The sequence below is a fragment of the Clarias gariepinus genome, chromosome 19 (genome assembly GCF_024256425.1).
Source record: "Clarias gariepinus isolate MV-2021 ecotype Netherlands chromosome 19, CGAR_prim_01v2, whole genome shotgun sequence".
NCBI classification, from domain to species: domain Eukaryota; kingdom Metazoa; phylum Chordata; class Actinopteri; order Siluriformes; family Clariidae; genus Clarias; species Clarias gariepinus.
In genome coordinates this window covers 2,875,184-2,889,151 of record NC_071118.1, presented here as the reverse complement: position 1 = coordinate 2,889,151, position 13,968 = coordinate 2,875,184, and the positions used below count along the sequence as shown (strand labels likewise).

General features: G+C 39.8%; 1 long non-coding RNA gene across 1 annotated transcript; it reads left to right on the top strand.

Annotated features, from left to right (window-relative positions):
* The first annotated feature begins 460 nt into the window (after positions 1-460).
* LOC128507846 (uncharacterized) lies at positions 461-5,911 on the top strand. Its single transcript, XR_008355836.1, has 4 exons — positions 461-795; positions 2,787-2,843; positions 3,095-3,184; positions 5,514-5,911. It is a non-coding gene; the product is annotated as an uncharacterized LOC128507846 (long non-coding RNA).
* The last annotated feature ends 8,057 nt before the right edge of the window (positions 5,912-13,968 follow it).

The window sequence follows — 13,968 nt, the reverse complement described above, 5'->3', positions numbered from 1 at the left end:
TTACACCAATTTTAGTATCAATACTGAAATATATTATTGTATAATTACCATTTTAAATTATTTGTGTTTGAAGCCAGACGGTATAACACTAAAAAATGACCATTTTGGGGGGCACATACTATAGAAAATCATCTCTTCAAAATTAGGTCACTTTCATGTTCCATAAAGTTCAGAATTAGCTTCTTTGGCACACAAATATTCAGTATTATATTTACTGTATATATAAAGATACATTGGCACGTATACAAATACACACATTTTGGCCGAAAAATTTCCACACACCCAACTGTAACTCACTTAGTGTGTGTTTTTTTATTGTTTTTTGTTTTTTTGTGTCAGTGAAGTCATTGTGCTGATGCCAAGTAAGTGGCTGTTTGAATTCCTGATGTTTGATGTTACATCTGAGTCTACGTAGAGTCTTCCTGTTTTTCTATTTCGAAGAAGACAAGCTTGCTTTTCAAAGAAACCATGAAAGTGTCATAATGAAAGCGGTCTCTCAACAGATACCTCCCAAAGAGACGTTTCAACAATGCACACTTCAACAGTTCTGCTTCGGCGAATTACCTTACAATGAGCATTAAATTAGTTTTTAAGACTTTGAATTTGGTATTCTTTAACATCAAGCTCCACCTGGGGCAGAAAATCAAACCAAAATCTTCATGTTTCTTGGAGGAAGGTTAACAAGGAGGAAGTTTCAACAAGTTTCAGCAGTTGACCAGGCCTCAGGAATTAACTCGAATTAATCTCAAACCTCCTGTGGCAAAAAACTGAAGACAGGATAATTTGTGCGAGCTGGTAGGTATGAAATTCTTTTCCTTAAAATTTTTTTATTTTAAATATGAAAAGGAGATAACACAGATATGTTCAAATTCATAATACAGTTTATCATATAGCCAGGGATTTTTTTTTTCTAACTTGATGTAATAAATAACACTTTATAAGACACACACAATTGAAATATTTGGAAAATAAAATTTCCACACTTTTCTTGTTATTTTTATGTTTTAAATCAAGTTTGGTGAAGTTACCATAAATGGTCCCCCACCCACATAGGGTATCATTTTTATATAGGAACCTTTTAGAGGTTATTGGGGGGAAAGAATTCCCACAAAGTTAAAAGTTATTTAAACAGAAAATGTTCAAAAATACTTATTTTTTAAAAATATGTTTTTCTTCTTAAGGTATGTGTTCTTACTTAACAAATATTATACCCATATCAAAGTATAGCCAGTCCAGTTCAAATCAGTCACTTAAACAACCATGAAACCAGAAAAGACTTTTTGTGATGTGTTTTCTTCTTAATGTCTTAACCACTACTACATAGAACATTTTTTAAGAGTAAAGTTTTGAATTTATCAAATGTGGCTTTTTGCCAGACTCTTTGTCGTTATGCGCATTTTCGCTTCATACTGTAAACCCTGGGGTTAATGAAGAGCGATAGGGACATCATAAAAAAAATATTTAGTTCTGGCTTTAATATATATTTAATAATAAGTCTGTTTTTTGGCTCAGAATTCTGACTTTTTCCCTCCATATTATAATTTCACCCCCCCCCCAATCAGAAAGGATTTTTTTTTTTTTTTTCTAATCGTATGACGTACATACGTACATACGTGTTTACGTAATCTGGCGGAAATACACCGTGTTCGAACTCATCGTACCCGTACATCATATCATTTGTTTGAAGCCTTTTTTATAATGGTAAACTACTAAAATTTTTAATATTTTATTTTTAACCACTTACATCTATATGTAATGTTAACTGTTTAACTTGCGTGTCTAGTTCAGTTTACATTCATCGTCAATTGTGCCGACCACTCGTTAGCCATGTTAGTATTAGCTGTGCATTTTGAGTTTTGATAGTTTTCTTTTTTTAGATTTTACATAGAAGCCGTGCGCCATAAATCAAAAGTACCAGTCAGTATCTGGTGTGGCCACCAGCTGCTTGAAGTACTGCAGTGCATCTCATCCTCATGGACTGCCTATTGCGAACAGTCTGAGCACTGATGGAGGGATTGTGTGTTCCTGGTGTGACTCGGGCAGTTGTTGTGTCCATCCTGTACCTGTCACGCAGGTGTGATATTCGGATATACCAATCCTGTGCAGGTGTTGTTACACGTGGTCTTCCACTGCGAGGATGATCAGCTGTCCTTCCTGTCTCCCTGTAGCGCCGTCTTAGGCGTCTCACAGTGCGGAAGTGGCGATTTATCGCCCTAGCCACATCAGCAGTCCTCATGCCTCCCTGCAGCATGCCTAATGCACGTTCACGCAGATGAGCAGGAACCCTGGGCATCTTTCTTTGGGTGTTTTTCACAGTCGGTAGACAAGTCTCTTTAGTGTCCTGCGTTTTTAGAACTGTGACCTTAAATGCCTACTTTCTGTAAGCTGTTAAGGTCTTAACGACCATTCCACAGGTGCATGTTAATTAATTGATTATGGTTAATTGAACATGCATGGAAAACATTGTTTAAACCCTTTACAATGAAGATCTGTAAAGTTATTTGGATTTTTACAACATAATTGTTGAAATACACAGTCCTGAAAAAGGAACGTTTCTTTTTTTGCTGAGTATGTATGGATTAATGCAGGTGTAATTACAGTAGCTAGTAAATGCTTTAAATGATCAACTAAGCTGAGACGTGTAGTAATTGACACTACTGATTAATTACTAATTGGTGTTAATTAACGAGGGAAATAATGTTAGCTTAGGTTCCAACCAATGTGTACTACTACCACTACTACTACTATTACTTTTAATAATAATAACAATGCTGTCGATGCTCTAGGGCTGTCTGCTGTCACTTCTCCGAGCCTCAGACTCTACTTCATCGCAAGAGATGCAGGTACAGTATTTCTGCAGCTTTTTTATTAAATACATTTTTATTTACAGTATGTAGAACGTGCCCTTATTCAAAATGACGTAAAGAAGTTGTTTGTCGTCTCTATCAAACACATCCTCATTAGGGTTCAATACTGTAGGTCGGGGACTCAGGGTAGCTAAATTGTTATTCTGTTTAAATTTAACAATTACAATGAAATTAATGATTATTTCCATGTTTGATTTGAAGCTTTTTTCCCCTTCAATGTTTTGTAGCTTTCTGTTCAGTGTGTGGACGACCAAGTGGGATTAAATGCAACGGTGGTTTACGGACATCGTGAATTCCCAATGTCGATGTTGCTGGAAGTAAGTTCCTTCTGTAATCAGTTCTCTCTCTTGTTAAAGTCACTAGTTACCAAGTGCATTTTGGGTATTAATCAGTGATAAAGTTTATATCACAAAAAAGTGATTAGTGCTGTGATAATTTTAGTCTTTTTAATCACAGTCATAGTCTTTGATTAATCACGATTGTAAAATACTCAGATTACTTTTTTACGTATTAGAAACGTGCAATATTGGAATTAAGAAATGTATGACAAAGTGGGTTAGAGGAAACAGATGAAGCAGTTGTTTTTTTTTTTATCTCAAACCAACATTTAACGAGTGTTAAATTAAAACCTCTCAATCTGGTGGCTCAGTGGTAGGTGTTTCGCCAAACCCAAGCCAATGGATGCAGTGCCGGTCCCAAGCCCGTGTAAAATGGGAGGGTTGCATCAGGAAGGGCATCCGGCATAAAAACCTGTGCCAAGCTTGTGTGCGGACCGGATGGTCCGCTTTGTTGACCTCTTGCCGGGAGCAGCCCGACAAAATATACTGAACAAAAATATAAACACAACACTTTTGTTTTTGCTCTCATTTTTTATGAGATGAACTCAAAGATCTGAAACATTTTCTACATACACAAAATAACCATATCTTTCAAATATTGTTTACAAATCTGTCAAAATCTGTGAGAGTGAGCACTTCTCCTTTGCTGAGATAATCCATCCCACCTCACAGGTGTGCCATATCAAGATGCTGATTAGACAGCATGATTATTGCACAGGTGTGCCTTAGACTGGCCACCTGTAAAAGGCCACTTTGAAAGGTTCAGTTGAATCACACAGCACAATGCCACAGATGTCGCAAGTTTTGAGGGAGCGTGCAATTGGCATGCTGACAGCAGGAATGTCCACCAGATCTGTTGCTCGTTAATTGAATGTTCATTTCTCTACCATAAGCCGTCTCCAAAGGTGTTTCAGAGAATTTGGCAGTACATCCAACCAGCCTCACAACCGCAGAGGACGTGTAACCACACCAGCCCAGGACCTCCACATCCAGCATGTTCACCTCCAAGATCGTCTGAGACCAGCCACTCGGACAGCTGCTGAAACAATCGGAGTGCATAACCAAAGAATTTCTGCACAAACTGTCAGAAACAGTCTCAGGGAAGCTTATCTGCATGCTCGTCATCCTCATTGGGGTCTCGACTCCAGTTCTTCATCGTAACAGATTTTGACAGATTTGTGAACAATATTTGAGAGATATGGTTATTTTGTTTATGTAGAAAACTTTTCAGATCTTTGAGTTCATCTCATTAAAAATGGGAGCAAAAACAAAAGTGTTGCGTTTATATTTTTGTTCAGTATAGTATATTTAACTATTTGTTGTTGGTCTCTCGATGGGACCGTCGCTGCATGCAGTGGCCGGGTAATATGGGGCGTGGCAACTCACCGAGAGTGGAGCTCGAATTCGGATTCTCGGGTTCGAAAAATCAACAACCTAGAGCCTGAGCGGTCTGAGCCACCAGTACCACAGATTGCATTTAATGTTTTCTTATAAAAATAGTTTCGCTTGAAGGTAGCTCGAGCACACAACTTTGTTTTTATCCAAAACATCTAAAAGCTTTTTATAATGAAACACACCTAGTGATGTTTCCTCAGTCATCTTATTATCCTTGTTAAAAGTGCCATTATCACACACAGCCAGGTAACTGTGTTGCGATTATGAAAAGCCATTAGGGTCAAACTTTGTCATATGATTAATTTGGGGTAAAAAAATAATAATGCGTTCAAATTTCACATGCGTCAACGCGTCAATATTGACAGCCCTAAAAGTGATATAAGGGTAAGATTTTCTTCCTAATTCAGTCAAGCTGACATCCACCAGACAAGTCTGCCTTATCATACAACAACCAAACACCATGCATAAGAAGGAAACATGAGAGAGAGAAGGAGAGAGAGAGAGAGAGAGAGAGAGAGCTACCCTTTATGTCAAGAGATCACAACTATATTTGCTTCCTTGGCTTTTGGGTGATGTGATTGTGGCATCATCAGGAATCAAATTTTTTATTTTCTGATGATGGGGCAAACACTTTTTCTGTTGATCCAAATTTACCAAATAGGAAAAATACCTGCATTAAAAAAAGTGTTTATATCATCCATAAGTAAAATGAAACCTACAATTACTTTTAACAATTACTAACATGACCCTTTTGTAATTAATATTATATTCATCCTTTATGTCTTAACAAATGCTTAATTAACACATTATCAATGTCAATTCAGGGTTATAACTTTCTAAATGAATGAACAACAGACTCAGAAGATTAAACATAACCATTTAAACTATTTACTTTGTTTGTTTTATAATTCAGATGGAAGATGACCATGAAACCAGCGATGGAGAAGAAATCATCACCATTTAACAAAGTGTAAACTGTTACAACAGTACTACTGTATGTAATAGTATAATGCTACTGGTTTGCATGGCATTTGTGGAAAGATTATGAGATTATGAATGACAGTATTGTATAACTCTGGATTTAGTTTACCTTGGAAGTAGGAAGATGAAAACCAAACGATGTTTCCAAGCAACATGCTAGCCGGGCCTAAGCTCTTTTGGGCAGTGGTACAGTAGCTGATTGAATTAAGGAGAAAAGGTTACTGATCAGAAGGTTGTAGGTTCAAACCTCCCAGCTCCAGCAAGGTTGCCAGTGCTCGCCCCCATTGAGCCAGGCCCTCAACTCAGTGTGCCTCAGAGGTACTGTATCATGTCTGTGAGGGCCTTTGCAGCCCAAATAAATGAGGGGACGTAGAACAGCAAACTTTCACCCAAATGACAATTTTAATAAATCAAAAATTGCACTTTTAACTTAAAAGGCACAATATTCATCTTTTAAATCAAATAAACTATTAAAAAGGTCAAAAGAATCAAAGTTAAATTCAAACCAATAAACTCAGAAGAACTTAACTGAATCCAACAAACCACAGCAGAAAGAACTTTAAACCAAACTAAACATGAAAACAACTACCCTCAATCCCCCCTTGACAATACAATGGGACCACATTTATAGGGATGGACCAGTCCATTTTAAACACATAGGGGAACCACAACATCACAACAAACTAAACAACCAAACAAACAAACATAGGGCAGTTAAATAACTAATATCAACTAAACAGATATTGAAAAAGCAAAACAACTAGAAAAAGAAAGAATCAAACCCATATACATATAGATACACACACAAACATAAAATGGCAGACAGCCATTCCCACCCACAGTTAGTCTACAGGTTGGTAGGGCCGGTGGAACCATAGTTGCAGTTGATGCAACATGCCAGACCTTAGTAGACGACGGACCACTATGAGAGCTCAGCGCAGTAGTTCCAGCCATTCACACCTCCACGGTAACTTAAACTCAAGGAAAAATAATATTAACTCAAAATAAACAGTACAACAAATTAGGATGTGTGCACCCCACCCAAATATGATGCACTTATAAATAAATATCTAAATGAAATGGGGTTGGTGTCTTATTGTTTAATATAAATAAAATACCAAAGTAAGTAACTAAACAAATGCAGTGAATGGGAATATGCATATGTTTAAGTAGATCTGTGTGTGAATGCTTGCACATATTACCCTTCAATGTGTGGCTGATGGCGGGCCATCACACACTCCCCCTCTTTGGGAATGTCACCAACATACCGGGAAAGATAATCTGCAGTCCAATTTTCTTTACCAGGAACATGTTGGATTGTGAAGCGGAAAGGCTGCATGGCCAGGTACCAACAGGTTATTCGGCTGTTGGTCTCCTTCATCCTTTGAAGCCACTGCAAAGCCTTGTGATCCGTCTCTAGGGTAAATTATTTTCCCAAGAGATATTATCTCAGAGAGTCTAAAGCCCACTTTATAGCCAAACATTCTTTTTCCACAATTGAATAACGAACCTCCCTGGGGAAAAGCTTGCAGCTAAGAAAAACAATGGGGTGATGTGCACAAGAAGAACTTTGTAATAATACAGCTCCTACATCCCGGTCAGAAGCATCTGACTAAAGGGTGAACGTTTGATTAAAATCAGGGTTATGCAACAGTGAATTCTCACTCAAGGCAGTTCGGATGTCTAGAAAGGCCTCTTCTGCTTTTTTTGACCACCGAATTTGGTTTAGGAATATGGAATCCACCATATCAGCCAGAATTGCAGCTCTGCCAGCAAAATGGGAAATAAACTTGCTGTAGAATCCTTCCATGCCCAAAAATGAGCGTAGTTCCGTTTGAGTCCAAGGCAAAGGACACTCTTCAATAGCCTGGACTTTGCTCACCTGCAGTTTGATTAGTCGACCACCAATTATAAATCCTATGTACTCAGTCTCAGTCTTCCCGATTGCACACGTTCGTGGATTAACAGTTAAACCTTTCTGAAGAAATTGAAATACTTCCTGGAGATGTTGCAGTTGTTGCTCCCATGAGTCACTGTAAATTACAATATCATCTAGATAAGCGTCCACAAAAGGTAGCCCTTGCAGCACATGGTCCATGAGTCTTTGGAAACTGGCAGGTGCCCCATGCAGCCCAAAGGGAAGAACCCGAAAATGAAATAAACCCCAAGGGGTCTTGAATGCTGTTAGCTCTCTGGACCGACAGGTTAATGGGATTTGCCAATAACCTTTTGAAAGGTCAAGTGTTGTCAAAAACTTAGCCTGGCCTAAGCGTTCAGTGAGGTCATCTATGCGAGGAGTTGGATAGGCATCAAATTTTGTTACAGAGTTGAGGTAGCGGAAGTCAATGCAAAATCTGATTGTAAGATCCTTTTTTGGGACAAGGACTATAGGGTGGCACCATTCACTTTTAGATGGTTCTATGATGCCTTGCTGCAACATCAAGTGGACTTCCTCCTTTAGCAACTCTTGGAGCCGCTCAGGGACCCGGTAGCTCATTCTTCTCACAACAGCATCAGGTTTCAACACAATATCATGTTCTATTAGAGTGGTGAACCCAGGATATTCTGAGAACACTTCCGGCGAGCAAAGAGCCCTCACCTCAAGCTGACGCTGCATTGGTAGGTGATTCAGGCTAAGGTCTCCCGGAACAGGCTGGGGCAAGTATTGATCATCACCTTCCTCTTCTTCCACCTTCCTGATCATTAAGCTCGTTGTGATTCCTTCTGAGCGAGGGACCCACCGCTTAAGGAGGTTGATGTGTAGCGTTCGTGTAGAGCAACCCTGGCCCGGCAGTGCAATCTCGTAGGTCGTACGCCCAAGTTTCTTTTTAACTTCAAAGGGGCCTTGCCATTTTGCCAACAATTTGCTTTCGTTACTTGGCAACATCACCAACACCTGTTGACCAGGTTCAAAACTTCGCTCACGGGCGGATTTATCATACCAGGCCTTCTGGTGGGTTTGAGCTTGTGCCAAGTGAGATTGGACCAGCGTTGTCATCTTGTCCAAGCGTTCTCGCATCTGTATTACATAAGACACTATGTTCAAAGGGTCATTCTTTTTCCAGTCCCCCTCCCATATCTCTCGAAGTAGAGAAAGAGGGCCCCTTACCTCACGTCCGTATAACAATTCAAAGGGCGAAAACCCAGTAGATGATTGTGGCACTTCTCTGTATGCAAACAAAAGATAAGGGAGCCATTGGTCCCAATCTTTACCTGTGTCACAGATGAATTTACGAAGCATTTGTTTGAGGGTCTGATTAAATCTTTCAGTCCATCTGTCTGAGGATGGTAAGGAGTGGTCCTCAGACTCCTAATGCCCAACAATCTGTATACTTGCTTCAAAAGAGTTGACATAAAGTTAGTCCCTTGATCAGTCAAAATCTCACAAGGAAATCCAACTCTAGAGAACAGTTGCACTAGACAGGTAGCTACATACTTTGCCTTGATGGATTTCAATGGAAACACTTCTGGATATCGTGTAGCATAGTCAGTTATAACAAGCATAAATCTATTACCTGAGCGACTTCGTTCCACAGGGCCAACAACATCCATCCCCAGCCTTTCAAAAGGAGTACCTATAATGGGAAGAGGTTGAAGAGGGACACGACAAGGACCTTGCACAGAGACTTTCTGACATTCTGGGCAGCTTCTACAATATTTGGTTACCTCCTCCTTCATTCCAGGCCAATGAAAATACCTTCGTATCCTGGCAATGGTTTTACTTTTCCCTAGGTGGCCAGCCCAGGGAATCGAATGACCCAGGACGAGAATAACCTCACGGACAGACTGTGGTACCACCAGCTGTGTCATCGACCCAAAACGACGGTAAAGTATTCCTTGCTTCAGAAAGTAGCTCTCCTTTGATTTACCAGCATCAACCTCATACTCTTTACCTTCCATCTTTGCCCGGTCCAGAAAAGGGGCGAGAGAGGCATCCTCCTGTTGTAACTGAGCAATGTTGCTGGGCACCTGAAACTTTGGACAAAAGTCAGGCAAAGATTCATCTGATGTTTTAGAAGCATTATATTTAATTTTCTCCCACCTTTTCTGTCGACGAGGCTTCCTCAACTTTACTGAATCAGGGGTTTCTATATCCGTGTCAAAAAAAGGCAGAGTACTCAATAATGGTTTCTTTTCCTCTGATTGATTTGCTTTAGCTCGGGTGACTACCAAATTACATGTGGGCCTTGCCTGCAACAAGTCCCAAAGCACTGGTAGGTCTTGACCCAAAACCACAGGAAATGGAAGGTTATCCGCTACACCCACATCTAAGAAGTAAGTTTGTCCCTTTATCTTAATGTACACATCAGCAACAGGAAGCAGCTTCTCATCCCCATGGACACAGCGTATGGGTTTCTTATCTCTGAATCGAAGTAACGTAGAGGGAACATATTTCTGATGAACCAATGTTTGATCACTACCAGTATCAAGGAGGGCCTTTACCTTCCTTCCATTTACCTCCACTGTTATGACCTGCGGCGACCACTCGGACATCCCTGGTGGCTTCCTGCAACTGCTGGGTACATAACACAGATGAGTAGTTTTAACAGCATTTTGAGGGCACATTGGCTTGGTATGCCCCTCCTGGCCACATAAATAACAAATTGGCACTTTCCTTGGACCCTTAAGAGAACTCAGAGGTTCAGAACCTCCTACGGGAGGCTTACCAACACTGAATAAGTTCCTGGGAGTCTGCCTGGGAAGATTTAATTTGCCAGTCTCTCTCGTGGCTTTCCGACACCATAACTGGCCCTTCTTCCGTGCAGCCACAAACACATCCGCCAGCACTGCAGCTTCTGAAGCAGTTTGAGGATCATGTTCCCGGATCCAAACCTGTAGCTCAGGAGAAAGCATTCTTAGATACTGTTCAAGGATTATTATTTCACCAATTTCATCAATAGATTTTATTTTAGGTTGAATCCATTTCCCATACAGTTCTTTTAAACGCACATACAGTTCCTTGGGGCTCTCAAGGGGTTCCACCTCCAGAGAACGAAATCTTTGTCTGTACGTCTCCCGGTTGATGTCATATTTCCTTAAAATTGCAGTTTTGACTTCCTCATATTCAAGAGAATTATCCACATCCATATGTACATAAGCTGATCTGGCCTTACCAGTCAAGAGAGGGATAAGACGAAATGCCCAATCTTCCTTTGGCCACCGACAGGCTACCGCAATTCTCTCAAAGGTAATTAAAAAATGTTCAATGTCATCAGTTTCAGACAACTTGACAAGTTTAGGGTCTTTAAATTGACACTGACCTGTAAATCGAACTTCAGAGGGGTCTTTCCGGTAAGTAGTCAACTGAGATGGTGGGCGGCTAATGGCAGCCTCCTCCTCATTGAGATCTGGCCTTTCTGAGGGGTCTTCAGCAGTCAGCAATGGATCGGGTGTTGGAGTTGTGCGAGCCTGTACTTCCAGCTGCAACAAACTAAACTGGTGCTGTACAGCTTTGAAACGACGTTCTTGCTGAGCATACTCTTGAATCCTCTGGGTTTCCATGGCATCCATTTTTGCCATATGAACTCGGAACAACCCAGTCAAGTCAGCAAGTGTCGGCTCCATACCTTCCTCCATCAACTCACCAGCCATTCTGGCTTCCTGAGTTCCCTCCTCAGCCAGCTCTTGGAGAACTTCCCCAGGTTGCTCTTCTGGAGTTTTTGTAACCGCCTTCCTTCCAGCCCGACTCATGGCTCATGGGGTAGTATAAACAAAGAAAAAAAATGGGTTGAAGCATCTACACCCCCTGCTGGAAATCCCACTTCTGACACCACTTGTGAGGGCCTTTGCAGCCCAAATAAATGAGGGGACATAGAACAGCAAACTTTCACCCAAATGACAGTTTTAATAATTCAAATATTGCACATTTAACTTAAAGAGCACAATATTCATCTTTTAAATCAAATAAACTATTAAAAAGGTCAAAAGAATCAAAGTTAAATTCAAACTAATAAACTCAGAAGAACTTAACTGAATCCAACTAACCACAGCAGAAAGAACTTTAAACCAAACTAAACATGAAAACAACTACCCTTAATCCCCCCCGGACAATACAATGGGAACACATTTATAGGGATGGACCAGTCCATTTTTAAACACATAGGGGAACCACACGATCACAACAAACTAAAACAACCAAACAAACAAACATGGGACAGGTAAATAACTAATATCAACTTAACAGATATTGAAAAAGCAGAACAACTAGAAAAAGAAAGAATCAAACCCATATACATATAGATACACACACAAACATAAAATGGCAGACAGCCATTCCCACCCACAGTTAGTCTACAGGTTGGTAGGGCCGGTGGAACCATAGTTGCAGTTGATGCAACATGCCAGACCTTAGTAGACGACGGACCACTATGAGAGCTCAGCGCAGTAGTTCCAGCCATTCACACCTCCACGGTAACTTAAACTCAAGGAAAAATAATATTAACTCAAAATAAACAGTACACCAAATTAGGATGTGTGCACCCCACCCAAATATGATGCACTTATAAATAAATATCTAAATGAAATGGGGTTGGTGTCTTATTGTTTAATATAAATAAAATACCAAAGTAAGTAACTAAACAAATGCAGTGAATGGGAATATGCATATGTTTAAGTAGATCTGTGTGTGAATGCTTGCACATATTACCCTTCAATGTGTGGCCAATGGCGGGCCATCACAATGTCTGACCCCTAAGCTGGGAAATGCGAAGATAAGACTGATGTGACAAAAGTGATGAGGGCAGACCTGTAATAAGTGATGTATATTTTCCTCCTTAGATTTCAACAAGTGAAAATGCCTGTGTTTATTGATCTAAAGCAGTGATGCTCAGCGACTTGCCCTGCACATTTAATGGTTTATTGCTCTACCACATGAGCCTGGTTAGTGAGCTGATAAGTTAAATTTGGTAAATATGCAAGGCAAGGGGTTCTTCACTTCTCTTTTCCACTTTTATTTTTTCAACCCTTATTCTTGACTTGATAACAATGCCATTAATAAATATTTTTAATGCTTTGTAGTGTGTAATGGTTTTCATATCTTGGTGTACTCTGGCCATTTATAATGGTTTCAAATTGTTGGATTTTCTTTTTTTCTTTGTCAGGGTTTGGGGGTATTTTTGCTGTTGTTTTGTGTCATGAGATAGGCATCTGGAAGGGGATCTGGGGTGTGTTGTTTTTTATCTCATATTGTAAAAAGTGGATATATATATATATATATATATATATATTAATTAAAGGCAATGTAAGAAGACAACAATAGCAATAGGTCCAATCGGCAACAAGCCAGAATGCTAAAGAGGTGGAAGACACGCAGCATCACACACACGTACACATTTAAGGGAAATTCAGTCCAGTAACTGGCATGTTTTAGGGAAGTGGAGTGACGAAAACTCCAGGGAGAACATGCAAAACTCCCTAAAGATGGACATACAAGCTTATAATGGACATGGACCCTGGAGCTAGGAGACGGCAATGCTCCTCGCTTAGTGTGTTCAAAAAAATCATGACACGGCCATGTTCAAGAGACATCACATCAGGGTTCTTTATTTGCAAGAGAGAATTGTGTTTTGTTTTTTTCAAAAGCAAACATGGAATACACACCTCTTGATGTAAATCAGGACATTTGAATAGAAAAATACTTCCAAGACTTCAATATGAGTAACATTGCTGCTTCTGCACAAGAAAACTAGTGCATGCTAATCTACGAGAGACAACAGTTAATTTGTTCTTATAGGTAAAGTTTGTAGATTGGGGTTAAATTTAGGCTTGTTGAATCCTACACAGCGATACCTCGACATACAAATTTAATCTGTTCCAGAGGCGAGTTCTTGTTTTCCCCACAGGAAATAATGTAAATGCTAATAATCTGTTCCAGCCACCCAAAAATATTACAAATATTACCAATTTCCTGAACTATAATCATATTTTTTGCATATACAAAGAAGAATCAAAAACAAAGTGTAAATGAAGTAAAATTTAAAATAAATAGACATTAAACCTCACTTAACCATAATTTATGATTCCTCTTGGCACCAGAGTTGGGTATTACGCATTTATCGTCTGAGAGCTTTGTAGTTTTACATTTGATGTTTTAACGGGTTCACTCTCTTTGCATGGGCAGCACCAAAGACACACGGGCACGAGGCGAGGTCTTACGGGAAAAGGAGGGATTTTATTTAGAAAAAAGTGGGAAGAAGAAGGGTTAAAGGAGGGATGAAGGGGGGGGGCTACGTAGTGAGCGAGGAGCAACAACAGGTTGAGGTGCACGCCCATCACAGGCACACACAGTAAGTGTTGTTTTCAAAGTAAGTTGAAAGTAATATACTTAGTAATCTGATTACTTTTCACATGTAATAATCAGTAATGTAATCACATTACAATTTAAAAGT